Source organism: Sorex araneus, chromosome X, assembly GCF_027595985.1.
Source record: "Sorex araneus isolate mSorAra2 chromosome X, mSorAra2.pri, whole genome shotgun sequence".
Taxonomy (NCBI): domain Eukaryota; kingdom Metazoa; phylum Chordata; class Mammalia; order Eulipotyphla; family Soricidae; genus Sorex; species Sorex araneus.
The window spans coordinates 79,647,862-79,664,531 of record NC_073313.1 but is presented as its reverse complement, the minus strand read 5'-3'; the positions used below and the strand labels follow the sequence as shown (position 1 = coordinate 79,664,531).

The following is a 16,670-nucleotide window of genomic DNA, read 5'->3' as shown; positions in this document are numbered from 1 at the left end:
ATCCAGGGGTCACGCCCATAAGCCACCTCCTGCTGGTGCCAGATAATCTCATCATAGGTCACCGTCCAGATCACATGGCTGCTTCTCCTGAAAGGGAGAATAACACGAGGCCCCTATAACCATGCCACTGGACTCTGCGCCAGGCTGTTTCACATGGGGCACTCCAGAGGGTGCAGGCGAGAGCCCTGCCCGCTCCAAGGGACCCAGTCCTGGCAGCCAAAAACCCCCACAACTCAACCACCGCCACGCTCAAGGCCGCTCCCCATGAGCTCAGGCTAAGCCTCACATATGAGTAAACATTTTCCTGGACCACATGGCTGCTTTTGCAGCCATGCGACACATCATAAAACACTCCCTATCCATTCTCCATAATTACCACACTACATTTGATGGGGTTCAGATGATAGGCAACAAATCATAGAGGGAAATAAATATATATGCATATATATATTTTTTCAGATATATATACCAAAGCTCACATTACCCAAACTTTAACAACATGTTAGTGATATCCTATAGAATGTCTTAATGGCTCCTGCCAAAATACAACAATCTTCACACTGTTTTCTATATGAACACTTTTTTGTAAGCATGTTCAACAGTTCTTCATAAGAGACAATATGAAATGTACTATTTCGGTTGTGTTTTGGGACAGGAATTGGGCCTTGGGATGGAAACATCCCGAATTTGGTGATGGGAAGATGTAATGGTGGTAGGATTGGTGTTTGAATATTGAAGGTAATAAAAAATTGTGAACTAACTTATAAAACTTAAAAATTTTAAGAAAAGTAATGTGTAGTTTATGCCCAATTCAATCAGCTTAATCAATGGCTAATAATAAATAATAGTGATGGTACATTAAAAACAAAGAAAAAAGAGAACATTTAAATAGGACCTATTGCCAGTTCTTCTTAAGCTCTTCCAGGAAATTGAAGAAACAGAAACTCTCCCAAACAGTTTCTATGAGGCTCATAACTCCCTAATAACAAAAGCAAACAAAGACACCACAAAAAAAGAAAACTACAGGCCGATATCCCTGATGAACATGGATGGGAAGATTTTCAACAAAATATTAGCAAATAAAATTCAACAACTCAATAATTGAATTCAGCAATTCAAAAAGATCATACACCACGACCAAGTGGGATTCATCCTGGGATGCAAGGATGGTTTAACATTTGGAAATCGATCAACATAATCCATCATATCAACAAATGAAAAATAAAAACCACAAGATCATATCAATAGATGCAGAGAGAGCATTTGACAAGATCCAGCACCTGTTTATCATGAAAACTCTCACTAAAATGGGTATAGAATGGACTTTCCTCAATATAGTCAAAGTCATCTACCACAAGCCTATGGCAAGCATCATCCTCAATGGGAAAAACTAAGAGACTTCCCTCTAAGATCAGGGACAAGACAAAAATGCCCACTCTCACCACTCACACCAATATAGTACTGGAAGTAATTGCAATAATGGTTAATCAAGAAAAAGATATTAAGGGCATTCTGGTAGGAAAGGAAGAAATCAAGCTCTCACTATTCGCAGATGATATGATACTATATTTAGAGAACCCTAAAACCTCTACCAAGAAACTCCTAGAAAAATAGACTTGTATAGTAAAGTTGCAGGCTATAAAATTAATACCCCAAAGTCCATGGCTTTCCTATATGCAAATAATGAGAGAGAAGAAAGTGACATGAAAAAAGCAATCCTATTCACAATCATGCCTTAGAAATTCAAGAATCTCAAAATCAGCTTAACTAAGGAGGTAAAGGACCTGTACAAAACTATGAAACACTACTCCAATAAATAAAAGAGGACAAAGGAAGTGGGAAGATATCCCCTGCTCATGGATTGGGAGAATTAACATTTTAAAAAATGGCAATACTACCCAAAGCATTGTACAGATTCAATGTGATCTCTATAAGGATGCCGTGACATTCTTCATAGAAATGGAGCAAACACTCCTGAAATTCATATGGAACAATAAGCCCCCACAAATAGCTAAAGCAATTCTTGTGAAAAAGAAGATGGGAGGCGTCACCTTTCCCAAACTCAAACTCTACTACAAAGCAATAAAAATTAAAACAGCATGGTACTGGAACAAAGGCAGAGCCGCAGACCAATGGAATAGGAATATCTTGACACACACCCTCAAATATATGATCATCTAATCTTTGACAAGGGAGCAAGAAATGTGAAGTGGAGCAATAAAAGACTGTTTAGCAAATGGTGCTGGCAAAACTGGACAGCTACATGCAAAAAAATTGGCTCAGATCTCTACCTAACACCATGTACAAAAGTTAGATCAAAATGGATTAAAGACCTCAACATCAGATCAGAATTCATCAGGTACATTGAAGACAAGGTTAGCAAAACCCTCCATGACATTGAGGCTAAAGGTATCTTCAAAGATGACACGCCACTGACCAACCAAGTGGAAAAAGAGATAAACAAATGGGATTATCTTAAACTAAGAAGCTTCTGCACCCCAAAAGAAACAGTGACCAAAATACAAAGACAGCCTACAGAATAGGCAAGAATATTCACCCAATACGCATCCAATAGGTGTTGATATCAAGGATATACAAGCACTGGTTGAACTCTACAAGAAGAAAACATCCAGCCCTATTAGAAAATGGGGCAATGAAATAAACAGAAACTTTTTCAAAGAAGAAATCTGAATGGCTAAAAGGCACATGAGAAAATGCTCTACAATATTAATCATCAGGGAGATGCAGATCAAAACAACAATGAGATATCATCTCACACCACAGAGACTGGTACACATCCAAATGAACAAAAGCAACCAGTGTTAGCGTGGATGTGAAGAGAAAGGGACTCTCCTTAACTGCTGGTAGGAATGCCGACTGGTTCAGCCCTTTTGGAAAACAGTATGGAAGATTCTCAGAAAATTAGAAATTGAGCTCCCATTTGACCCAGCAATACCAATCCTGGGAATATATCCTGGAGATGCAAAAAAGTATAGTAGAAATGACATCTGCACTTGTATGTTCATTGCAGCACTGTTTACAATAGCCAAAACCTGGAAAAATCCCAAGTGCCCAAGAACAGATGACTGGTTAAAGAAACTTTGGTAAATCTACACAATGGAATACTATGCAGCTGTTAGAAAAGATGAAGTCATGAAATTTGCATATAAGTGGATCAACATGGAAAGTGTCATGTTAAGTGAAATGAGTCAGAAAGAGAGGGACACACATAGAAAGATTGCACTCATTTTTGGAATATATAGTATTAAAATGGGAGACTAACACCCAAGAGTAGTAGAATTAAGGACCAGGAGGTGGGCTTCATGGCTGGGGAACCGGACTCACATGCTAGGGGAAAAGGCAGCTCAGATAGAGAAGGGAACACTAAGTAAAGGATATTTGGAGGGCCCGTTAGGGTTGAAAGATGCATGCAGAATGGGGGCCGGAGCGATAGCACAGTGGGTAGGGCGTTTGCCTTGCACGCGGCCAACCCGGGTTCGATCCCCGGCATCCCATATGGTCCCCCAAGCACCGCCAGGAGTAATTCCTGAATGCAAAGCCAGGAGTAATCCCTGAGCATCGCTGGGTGTGACCCAAAAAGCAAAAAAAAAAAAAAAGAAAGAAAGATGCATGCAGAAAGCTGACTATAGTCAAGACCGAACAAGAAGGCCACTCAATATCTCTATTGCAAATCACAACACCCAAAAGGAGAGAGAACAATAGGGAATGCCCTGCAGCAGAGGTGGGGTGGGGCGGTGGGGGATGGGGCGGGAGTGGTGGGAGGGATATCGGGAATATTGCTGTAGGATAATGGGCACTGGTGGAGGGATGGGTAAATGATCATTGTATGGCTGAAATGCAAACACGAAAGTTCATAAGTTTATAACTGTACCTCAAAATAATAATTTTTTAAAAAAATAAGAAAAAACTTTAAAAAAAGAATAATAATACTTTCTAGTTGTGTCCCTTGAATTAAGTAAAATCAAAAAAAAGAAATGAGAAAGGCAAAAAAGAGAGAGAGAATGTTGGTTAGGATCTAAAGAAATTTGAATTCCTTTCACTTTTAACAAGTTTACAAAAATATGGTAGTTCACTATGGAAAATAATATGAAGTTTTCTCAAGCAATTAAAAATAGTATTGTCATAGGATCAGCAATCACATTTCCAGGAATATATCCAAAAGGATTGAATTCTAGGTTTCCAAGAGTTATTTGTGCACCCATGTTCATATGATGACCTACAGGACAAACCTATTGTGTCTGCTGCAAAAACTTGGGTAAAGATTTTTGTGTAAACGTAAGACTTCCTTTTTTAAAAAAGGAGTTGTGGGGTTTATTTTGCCTTTTTTGAGGGGTGAGGTCACACCCAGCAATACTCAGGAATTTCTCCTGGTTCTGTTCTCAGGAATTACTCCTGACAGTGCTTGAAGGACTTTATGGGATGCTGGGGATCGAACCTGGGTCGGCCTTGTGCAAAGCAAATGCTCCTCCCACTCTACTATTGCTCAGGCCCCCAAAAATAGAGTATTAATTTTTTTCTCACTTTGCTCAAACACCGTGGTTTAGAGAGTTGTTCATGATCATTTGTTACAGGCATTCAATATTCCAAAACCAATTTCACCACCACAGTCACTTTCTCCACCATTGTCTCCATTTTTCCAGCCACCCCTCATGCCTGCCTCTGTAGCAGGCCACAATTAGTTTTCAATTGCTTGTCACCACTAAATGGCTAACAGAATGATCAAAAAATATTTTCACAGAAGAAAATTTGTGAAATTTTCTCTACCTCACCATGGGGATATTAAGTCCTTGTCTGAAGTTTTGCTAGACAGTTGTTGCAAGTTAAGCCTTTGTTTTGTTAATAAAGATTTGTTGGCTTCTACATTACATCCTGTCCAATCTGGTGTGCTACTACTGGAATATCAGCGCCATAGAGTTTGAAAATGTCGCCCAGAAAATTCAGAATATTTAACTGGCATCGAGGTGGCTTTGGGATGTGGGAGTGGCTGCTGGGGGCTTGTTAGATCAAGAGCTGGCCTGACCCTCTCTGAGATCACCATGAGGTCTCAGCCAGGAAGCATGTCTGAGAAATTTTTGTAGCTAGTTAATATCTTTCAAGATTTATTTATGAGTCTCTGGAACAAGGCCAGTAGATGAGCTTACATAGTGGCAGTGGTGGGACGTGGATCTGTATTTTAATTTTTTTTTGGTGACTAGAAAACAAAATGTAGTATATTCAAGCAGTGGAATATTACAGGTGAACCACACACTACAAAATAAATAACTTTAAAAACCATGGTGTTTGATAAAAGAATGAAAACTTAGTTTAAAAAAATTAAAATACAAAGGAAACTTTTATTCTTTTTTCATTCTTTTATCAGACACCATGGTTTTTAAAGTTATTTATAGTCGAGATTTAGGCATACTGTGTTCCAGTACCATTCCCACCACCAGTGTCAACTTCCTTTCAGCAGTTTCCCCAGGTTCCCAAACACCTCCCCATCCCCCCAGCCTGCTCCTGGAAGGTCTTCCTTTTTCTAGGAAAAATGTCCAGGAGTGAAATTGCTGAATCCTATAGTAGTTGCATGTTCAGTAATTTAAGAAACCATGTTGAGTTTTTTCCAGAAACTATCTTTTACATTCCTACTCATCAAGTATGAGTGAGCTAGTTTCCTTGTATCCTCACTACTCTTTGGTATTTTCAGTGTTTTCTTAATTTTAGCCAGGTATATGGGAAAATAGCATCATGGTTTTAATTCACATTTCCCTGCTAATGATATTGAGTCAGCCTTTCCATGTGCTTCTTCAGTGTGCCTTCTTTAGCCGATATTCAAATCGGAGTGCTTACTTTTGTAAACTGTTGGCTTTTGATATTACTTTTTATATATTCTAGATAATAGCCCTTTTAAAGATGTGACTCAAATATTTGCTGAGTGTTTTGATTTCTTTAATCAATGCTTTACAACCTTCCTTATGTAAGTACTATGTGTGTTTTGTTAGGGCTGGAGCTATAGCACAACAGGTAGTATATTTGTCTTGCACACAGCCGACCCAGACTCGATTCCTCTGTCCCTCTCAGAGAGCCCAGCAAGCTACCAAGAGTATCTCACCTGCACGGCATAGCTTGGCAAGCTCCACATGGCATATTCGATATGCCAAAAACAGTAATAACAAGTCTCACAATAGAGACATTACTGGTGCCCGCTCAAGCAAATCAATAAGCAATGGGATGATAGTGATACAGTGATAAATGTGTTTTGATAGATGTGCTCCCAAGTATTTTATTTTGGGGACCAACTGTGAGTGGTATTATATTCTTATATGCACCTATTCACTGCTAGTATATAGACATAAAATTGATTTGAAGTTTATATTAAATCTTTCAACCTTGCTAAACCCACTTATTATAGAAAAAAATTTTAGGTCTATTGGAATTTTCTAAATTTATTTTTAAGTCATCTCCAAAGGAGACAGTTTTATCTTTTACTTTCTGATTTGTATGCCTTTTATTTACTTTTCAGAAAATCTTCTTTCATTTTAAAACTTACCTTAAACTATGACTGAATGTAAGGGTCATAAAAAATTTAACAATAGTAAAAGGTTCATGAATGCACAACAACCAAGACCAATAATTAATTCAAAGTCAACCAGCTAATGAATTCAAGGTCTTTCTGGCAGCAATAATCTGTGTTGCACTTCTCTGGTGAAAAGGGGCACAGTGGAAAAAGTTTAAGAAGCCCTGCTGTACCCCCAGTATCGCCTTGAAATTCCTAACAACAGGCATTATGTTTTGAGAAAGGAAATCTGTGGTTAGGAGATTTTGTCATTATCTGAATGTTATATGTAATTACACAAACGTAGCACTATAGCACTGTCATCCCATTGTTCATCAATTTGCTCGAGCGGGCACCAGTAACGTCTCCATTGTGAGACTTGTTGTTACTGTTTTTGGCATATCGAATACGCTATGGGTAGCTTGCCAGGCTCTGCCTGCAGGTGAGATACTCTTGGTAGCTTGCCGGGCTCTCTGAGAGGGATGGAGGAATTGAACCAGGGTTAGCCTCGTGCAAGGCAAACGCCCTACCCACAAAAACATAGACATCCTAATTATACACTAGGCTACATATGAGGTCCATCATTGATCTAAACCTCGTTAACCAATGCAGGAATCAGTATACTGAATAGCACTGTTATCAACAAGGGGTTAATATCCAGATTTCATATCAAATTTCAGAAATGCAACAACAAATCATATTTTCATATTAGAAGGAAAGTGTTCATTCTTTCATATTAAATATGATCTTATGTAGATTAATTTGTAGATTTCTTTATCAAATTCAGAAATTTCCCTTCTTATTTTTCTGTGAGTTTTAAAATCTTGAATAGGTATTGAAATGTTTTAAAGGCTTTTCTACATAATTGATGTGGCCATATGATTTTCTCCTATAAACTCTAAATATGATGCTTTACAATAATTTTCAAATAATGAGACAGCCTTATTTGCTTGTAGCCCTCGCTGGACTAAATCCCAATTTTGTTATTCTATCATTTTATATATTCTTTTCCCTGAGTACTGCATGCTAATACTTAAAAATTATTTTTGAGTTTGAATTCATGAAGGGTATTAGTCTGTAGAGTTTGTATTGTTTTTTGTTTTGACAAAAGCAAAATGCTAGCTTAATAAAATGTATAAAGGAACTGTTTTTGTTTTCTGGAAAAGACTGTGTAAACTTGGTGTTAATTAAGCATTGTATTTTATTCTTCAAAGAAATCATCTGGGTCTGGAGATTCCTTCTAGGAGGTTTATAATTGCTAATTCAATTTTCTTCACAGTTACAGGCTTATTCAAATTATGTGTCTCATTTTGTAATTGTGTTTGTACTTTTTTTAGGAATTGATATATTTAATCTGATTTGGCCAATTTGCATATGCAAAGTAGTTTTATTTATTTATTTTGACTTGTGGCCACATCTGGCTGTATTCAAGGCTTAGTCCTGGCTCTTCTTTCAGTGATCACTCCTGGTGGGGATCAGGGTGCCATATATTGTATTGGGGATTGAACCCAGGTCAACTACATGCAAGGCATGCACCTTTCCTCTATACTCCTTTCCTGCTATACTATCTCTTTGGTCCCAAATTTTTAGTAAATCTCTTATCCTTTTTATGTATGCAGGGGTCTATAGTAATAGTCTCTATTCCATTTCTGATCCTGTTAGTAAGGGTCCGATGTTATTTAAAAAAAAAACTGTCAAATAATTCTAGAGGTTTGCCAATGTTATTGATATTGTCAAAGAACCAGTTCTTTGTTTATTGATTTTAACCTATTTTAATTTTTTTAGTTTTGTTGACTCTTTATTATTTCCTTTTTTCTTCTCAATTTGAACTTATTTTATTTTTCTTCTGGTTCTTGGTATGAGACCCTATATTTATAGGTTTAAGACTTCTCTTATAATGTAAATATCTAGGTGCCATAAGTTTCTCCCAGGATTGATTTAGCTACTTCCAACAAATTTTAGTGTATTTTATTTTAATTTTCCTTCACTTCAGCAATCTTTTAACTTCTCTTGGGCCTTTGTCTCCTACCCCTGGATTATTTTGAAGTGTGTTGTTTAATTCCAAGATCTTTTGAAGTTACCTATTATATTTACTTTAATACTTTTCTAAGTTGATTACAGAGGTTGTAATCAGAGAACACATTATGAATGATCCCTATTCTTGTACATATTCTGTCATTTATTGTTTGTCTTGATACATGTGCCACTGATGCTAGAGAACAATACATATTTAGCTACTGTTGGGTGAATATTTATTTTATAATTGTCAAATAGTTCCTGTTGGGTGATGTTGTTATTCATTTAGTTCTTCTGTCTTCTTGTTAATTTTCTTTTTATTTGTTCTGACAGTGTTTTACAGAGTTTTGAGGTTTCCAACTACAATGTGGGTTTGTTTCTTCTTTCAGTTCCTCAATTTTTGCATCATATTTTGTGGTTCTCTTATTTGGAAGTATACATTTATGATCCCTTCATATTCTTGCTAGGTTGATTATTATATACTGCATCACTGTTTATTGAACTCTCAGTCTGAAATTTTTCTTTTCTCTGAAGTCTATATCTGATAACATAAACACTTTGCTTTACTTTGATGACTCTGCATTATATATTTTCCCATCATTTTATTTAATTCTACCTGTACCTGTATCTTCATATTTTTAAATTATTTTTATTGAATCATTGTGAGCTTCACAGTTACAAAGTTGTTTATGATTGGGCCATACAATGTTCCAACACCTGTCCTGTCCCTTCAGTAGTATAGATTTCTTACCGCCAATGTCCCCAATTTCTCTCTTGCCACCTCCAATCCAGCCTGCTCTATGGCAGACAACTCTCTCTCTCTCTCTCTCTCTCTCTCTCTCTCTCTCTCTTTCTCTCTTTCTGCTTTTGGGTACTGAGGCTTGCAACACAGGTACTGAAAACTTATCAAGTATATCCCTTTGTGATGTACCCAGAGAAATTTAGTTAGGATTGTCACTGTCACTGTCATCCCGTTGCTCATCAATTTGCTCGAGCTGGCACCAGTAACATCTCCAGCGTGAGACTTGTGTTTGGCATATCCAGTACACCACGAGGAGCTTGCCAGGCTCTGCCGTGCAGGTGAGATACCCTCGGTAGCTTTCCAGGCTCTCCAAGAGGGGCGGAGGAAGCGAACCTGGGTTGGCCTCGTGCAAGGTAAACACCCTACCCGCTGCGCTATCACTCCAGCTCCAAGTTAGTTAGGATTAACTGGATTAATAGAGATTGATTATATATAACTCACTTGGAAAATAGTAAGCACTCCATAATACTATTAATATTACTTCTACTATAATTAGTATACAATCATAGTGGCTCTGAAAGCATTGTTATAAGATCTAGATATGAATGTATAGGATCGTTTTTCTTTCCAAAGTGGAAAATTTTCATATTATGGAAAACTATTTTCTAAATTTTTTAATTGTCTTATGAACTTATAATATTATGGAGTTTCTGGGGTTAGCTCCTTATCCCTGTATGTATGTGATTGTCCCTGCTCCCGCCACCAAAGTTCCGGTGCCATCCTACCACCCAAGACCTCTCTTGCTCATTCCTCTCTCCCCCATTTTCCCTTTGGCAACTACCATAATTTTCAGAGCCTAGGAGTTGACTTTGTTATTTCTTATCATTTTGTTTGTTTTAGTAATCAATATTGTAATTTCAGTAGACTGGGGCATTTAGTAAAAAAGCAAATGTGAAAATAGCACAGGCATCAGGGCACATGCTTTGCATGTGGATACCCCAGGTTTGATCACCGCTCCATCAGCCCCTGAGCATCAACATCTATAGTCCTAGAGGTCACTGAGCACACAAGGGTAACCTTAGTGGCCCCGGGCACTACTGAACCCAAGGAGCATCACATCACAATGCCACATCCAAGCACTGAACTGTCCAGTTAGCTGAGTATTGAAGTGGTCCCCAGATTTCCTGAATACTATGTGGGAGCTCCCACTGAAAAGAAGGGAGAAATTAAGTCAAATCACTTCATAGTGCCTGAAAATATCAGTACATGCTGTATAGCATAGTAACTGTTCACAGCATGATCTTTTTATTAATACAAGATTTCCCTCAAATGTAGTGAACAAAAAATTAATTATTTAATTAAACTTAACCTGCAATAGACAAAAAAGGCCAAGTCAGGTTATCTGTTATGATACGATCATGTCAGCAAGGTTAAGATTATCATAACTAGCAAGAAAATACTCTTAAATAGGACTTTTTTCCTATTGAGGTCTAATAATTGTATTTGTGGCAACTTTATTTTTATTTTCTTCTTAAAATTCACATTCATCTGATTTTCTCAAAATTTTATTGAGATATAATCAACATATCACATTATTTTCAGATATGTAGCAGATTTATTATTTGTGTATACTGTGAAATACCATTATAAGTCTGTTTCTCATTTAACACTTAGCATATCAGTACAATGTTTTCTTGTGATGAAATTTTGACTTGTGATGAAAGATTTACTCTCTTAACAACTTTTACTATAGGACACCGTATTATTTTGCACATTCACATAGGATAATTCTTTATCATTGATTTTTTTTTGCCTTTTGACTCTCTTTTGACCATTATTTACACCTACCCAAACAACCCCTACCCCTGGCAAACACCAATCTGTTCTGTGTACCTATGAGTTTGGGTTTTGGGGGAAGGAGTTAACATATATTTTATTTTTTAAAATTTTTTAAATAAGTGAGTCACCATGAGTGTACAGTTACAAATTTACCCAACTTCGTGCTTGTGTTTCCCTCATATAATGTTCGAGAACCCATCCCTCCACCACTGTCCATTCTCCACCACCAATGAACCCAGTATCCCTCCCACCCTCCAATCCCATCCTCTCCCCCCCACCCCACCTCTGTGGCAGGGTATTCCATTTTGTTCTCTCTCCTTTTGGATGTTGTGGTTTTCGATAGGGGTATTGAGTGGCCATCATGTTCAGTCTCTAGTCTACTTTCAGCATGCTTCTCTCTTCTTGCGAGGGGTCCCCAACCACATTTTACCTGATGTTCCCTTCTCTATCTGGGTTGCATTTTCCCAAGCATGTGAGGCCAGCTTCCAAGCCATGGAGCCAACCTCCTTGTATTATATACTGCTATTCTTGGGTGTTAGTCTCCTACTCTGTTATTTTATATTCCACAGATGAGTGCAATCTTTCTATGTCTGTACCTCTCTTTCTGACTCATTTCACTTAGCATGATACTTTCCATGTTGATCCACTTATATGCAAAGTTCATGACTTCATCTTTTCTAATAGCTGCATAGTATTCCATTGTATAGATGTACAAAAGTTTCTTTAACCAGTCATCTGTTCTCAGGCACTCAGGTTTTTTCCAGATTCTGGCTATTGTAAACAGTGCTGCAATGAACATATAAGTGCAGATGTCATTTCGACTATACCTTTTTGTTTCTCCAGGATATATTCCCAGAAGTGGTATTGCTGGATCAAATGGAAGCTCGATTTCTAATTTTTTGAGAAGTGTCCATATTGTTTTCCAAAAGGGCTGAACCATTCAGTATTCCCACCAGCAGTGTAGAAGGGTCCCTTTCTCCCCACATCCTTTCCAATAGTGGTTGCTTTTGTTCTTTTTTTTGAATGTGTGCCATTCTCTGTGGTGTGAGGTGGTATCTCATAGTTGTTTTGATCTCCATCTCCCTGATGATTAGTGATGCAGAGCATTTTTCATGTGCCTTTTGGCCTTTTGTATCTCTTCCTTAGAAAAGTTTCTGTTCATTTCTTTGCCTCATTTTCTGATGAGGTTGGATGTTTTCTTCTTGTAGAGTTCAGCCAATGCTTTATATAACCTTGATATAAACCCCTTATCAGATGGGTATTGGGTGAATATCCTTTCCCATTCTGTAGATTGCCTTTGTATTTTGGTCACTGTATGTTTTGCTGTGCAGAAGCTTCTTAGTTTAATATAGTCCCATTTGTTTATCTCTTTTTCCACTTGGTTGGTCAGTTGCCTGTCATCTTTGAAGATACCTGTAGTTTCAAAATCATGGAGGGTTTTGCCAACCTTGTCTTCAATGTTCCTTATGAATTGTGGTATTGGTGTTGAGATCTTTTCACATATATTTTAATTAAAAATCAGGAACTTGAGTAAAAAATAAAATTTAGCTCCAGAAGAGTCAATGTTCTCTTTTGAACACATTTCTCTCTCTCCTCTCACATTTGTCTGAACAAATTTCTTTCAATAAAAATTTTGCTTCACAAAATATTTTAAATAAAAATCAGATTTAACTACTAAAACCAATTGTGATAACTAGATTCAAAAGAGAATAGAAGATAATTTGATGTACATAATTACTTAAATTACTTTATATCCATCCTGTTCTTTAGCACTTGTGCCAGTTTTTCCTTTTTTTCAATTTATAGTGTTCCACATACATAATCTAGTTCCTCATAACCATCCTGCATGGTAAGGCAATTATCATTAAGCGCCTTTAGAAATAAAATGAAGGATCAAGAAGATGATTTCTCCAAGGTCATTCAGCTAAGGATGTGACTGAACTAGAACTCAAACCCAGGCCATCCTCCTGTTTGAAGCAGTAAATAGGGAGATGGGAATTAGAAAATAGCAATGGTTGTTGAGGTGTTGGCATATCATTTCACCCCCATCCTACATTCTCATCTCTTTCAAATGTTGATTAGCTCATTGTTTACTGACATCTTTATTGTATCATCCTAGAGATTTCACGTGAATGGAGATATAATACCATGGAAATCATTTTCTGAGCTACAAAGATAGTGATTAAAGCAGTGTTACCGTAATCATTTTCTGCCCTTAATTTACACTGTGGATGATGTTCTTTCTTCCTCACACTCCGCCTTCAAATATCTGACAGGAAATAATTATACTTTAGCCAGTGATACGGCTTGGCAGTAGGACACTTGCTTTGCATGAGTGAAGCGCTGTTTTCAATTTCTTGACACACGCCTTCTCACAAAGAAAAAAAAAGGAAAAAGGAATTAAAGTAAGCCAGTTCCTTGGTAGAATCACTGGTAGTGGATTAAGTTATTATTGACTCTGATTACCTAATCTTTTTAGATCTAAATGTTTCTCTAGTCTTGTGGTATTTAAATTTGTCAATTAGTTTCCCAAATCTGTCTGATTCCCAGATGACTCCCCAGGAAGACTCAGTAGAAAAGAATATTTCTACTGAGACCTCTAGCTTCTTTCTGTCAAGATAGGAATGGTTTTTAAAGGTCTTGTGTGCTGCAATGAGCCAGAAATTTCTTTAGATATTTTTCTCTTTGTTCTTTCTACCTATACCAAAGAACAAAAGAAATGCATTTTATGACTTTATGAATTCATCAAAATTAGTTTCAGCAGGAGTGAATAATTTATTAGAGCAGCAAAGGGAGGAAAATAGGTAGTTGTTTCTCTTAGCTAAAACAATTCAGAATTTCAAAGAATAACCCTACTTGGAGAGAAATTCTGTATAGGGCACAGGGATGTTTTTGTCTCCTGAAATAAAGCATATATTTGCGAGTTAAGAGCCAATATATCCTGAAGAAATAAAATAAATGATAAATTCATATTATCTGTGATATTTAAATTAAGTGTGATAAGTGTGACAGGTTCATGTTGATTTCTAGGGATATGAATTTTGAATTATTAGAAAAATATACTTACCCTTGGGGGAAACAATGAAATGTTTGGAAATGTTCACATATATTTAGATTATTTAGGTTCATAAGTTTAAAGGTTAAAGTATAGAGAATATTCACTATTCACCGAAAACATTTTTAGTTATATTAATGCACGTGCTACTCAAAATACATATAATTGCACAAAATTTAAAACTCCAGCTAAGCAAATTTTCTAGTGCTTTCACCTAATTGTTACTAACTTAGTTGTTAAAAGACCCAGAGTGATTCAAAATGCCTGACCATTGGAATAAAATATATGTAAAGTGAAGAAGTATGACTAAACAAATTAGATGCTCATTAAGGAGAATCCAAAGCTAAATTAAAAACACTGTTAGAGGCTTAGCTTTTTTCCTCACATATGTTGTAAAGCCTTGACTTTTCAGTAAAAGTATAATGCCTTCTATTTATTTTTATTTTTTAATAGTGTAGGAGTACTACTATTTATTCAGCCATTGATTAAGCTGATTGAATTGCGCATGAACTCCACATTACATTTTTTTATTCTACTGTGAATGTTAACTTAATTTTATTATTTTATTGGGCTGGAGCAATAGCCCAGTGGATACGGTGTTCACCTAGCATGCAGCCGACCTGGGTTTGATTTCTCCGCCCCTCTCGGAGAGCCCGGCAAGCTACTGGGAGTATCCCACCCGCACGGCAGAGCCTGGCAAGCTACCCGTGCTGTATTCGATATGCCAAAAACAGTAACAAGTCTCAAGATGGAGAAGTTACTGGTGCCCGCTCAAGCAAATCGATGAGCAATGGGGTGACAGTGACAGTGACAATATTATTTTATTATTACCCCTTCTTTTTCTGATTCACTGTGAGATGCAGCTACAAAGCTTTCATATTTGAGATTTGGTCATATAATCATCAAACACCCATCCCTTCACCAGTGCACACTTTCCACCACCAAAATCCCCAGGATCCCCCCCGCCCCGTTCCAACCCTTCCCATGCCTGTGTGGCAGATAATTTCCCCCATACTCTCTCTCTCTCTACTTTGGTTACATTTGGTATTTCGATACCAGTCTCACCACCACTCAAACATGACGAAAAGGCAGTACTAGATGATTTGTTTTTGTATGTCTTGTTATGGACAGAATATAATGTCCAGGAAATTCTGTCATTTTCTTCTGGGAGCTTTAGTTTATTGTCTCTGAGTCTTGGCCATTGATGAGATTACATGGCACCAGGGGCAGTTTGTGGGTGTGATTGCCAAGCTACTGGATAACTGGGTACCTGGGGGGAGGAGGCCCAGTCCTGATCCAAGCGGGCTTGGAAACCTCAGTCATGGGTTCCCGCATATCTGGGTTTTTTCTGCAGGTCCAGTCTCTTGTGAGGTTCATCCCGTTTTGGGTGAGGCTCATGCCCTCTTGGGAGAGGCTCGTCCGAGCATGTGGAGAGTGGCCTTGGGCATGACGGCAATTGGGTTCTGGAGGTTTTCGGCTGCTGCGGTTCTGCTTGGGGCAGGCAGGAAAACTCAACCAGCCCCCTCCGAGGTGCTGAGGGGGAGGGGTGGGGGGTGGAGGGAGCAGTTTGTGGGTGTGACTGCCAAACTACTGGAAAACTGGGGACCTGGAAGGAGGAGGCCGAATCCTGACCCAGGCGAGCTTGGTGTTCTCAGTCATGGGTATCCACCTACTTCTATCTACAGGTCCTAACTGCATCTTTTGATCTCTTTTGAGATTTATGGGTCTCTGAAATAAGGCCAATAAATGAGCTTATATAGCTGAGCCAGAGGTGGTTTGTGGGTGTGTTTCCCACATACATAACTTTTGGCCATTTAATTCTAGGTAAACTTGGCCCCAAGTTGTTGGGGTCTGGCCAGAGGCACAGCAGCAATTTTGGGGTATCTGGAAGTCTGAAGGCATCATCAAGCTGCTGATGCACTCGCTCCACAGGTACAGGTTTACCTGCTGGCAGCACCATACCCCAATGCCCTCTATTTAAATAAAAATTATTTCATCAGTCAGTGACCATAAACTCTTCCCGAAGTGGATATTTTCATAATAGAATTACCTATATGTAACAAGTGTGTAAAATTTTCAAATGAATCTGAGCCAGTGTTTTTCTTAATTAAATTTAATTTTTATAAAGTCTTTCATGATGATTTATTACATTCAATATTCCAATACCAATAATACCACCATTACACTTTCCCACCATCATTATTTCCAATTTTCCCAACCATCACCCAAGTATGCCTTAATAGCAGGCACTAAATAATTTATTTTGTATTGCTTCTTATGAACAATTAACTAAAATGATCAAAAAATATTTCCTTAGAAGAAAGTGTGTAAAGATTGTTGTATCTCACCTTAGAGCAGCTAATCCCTTGTATAAGAGTTTACTAACATGTTATTACAGGTTAGAACTTGTGCGTTAATATTTTCTTGGTTGAGATTGGTTGCCATCTACTTTATATCCCATCTTA

General features: G+C 37.7%; 1 protein-coding gene across 2 annotated transcripts in view; it reads left to right on the top strand.

Annotated features, from left to right (window-relative positions):
- The window catches only part of LOC101554386 (integrator complex subunit 6-like), an 82,126-nt gene that overhangs the window by 47,778 nt on the left and 17,678 nt on the right, over positions 1-16,670 (top strand). The window lies entirely within an intron of this gene.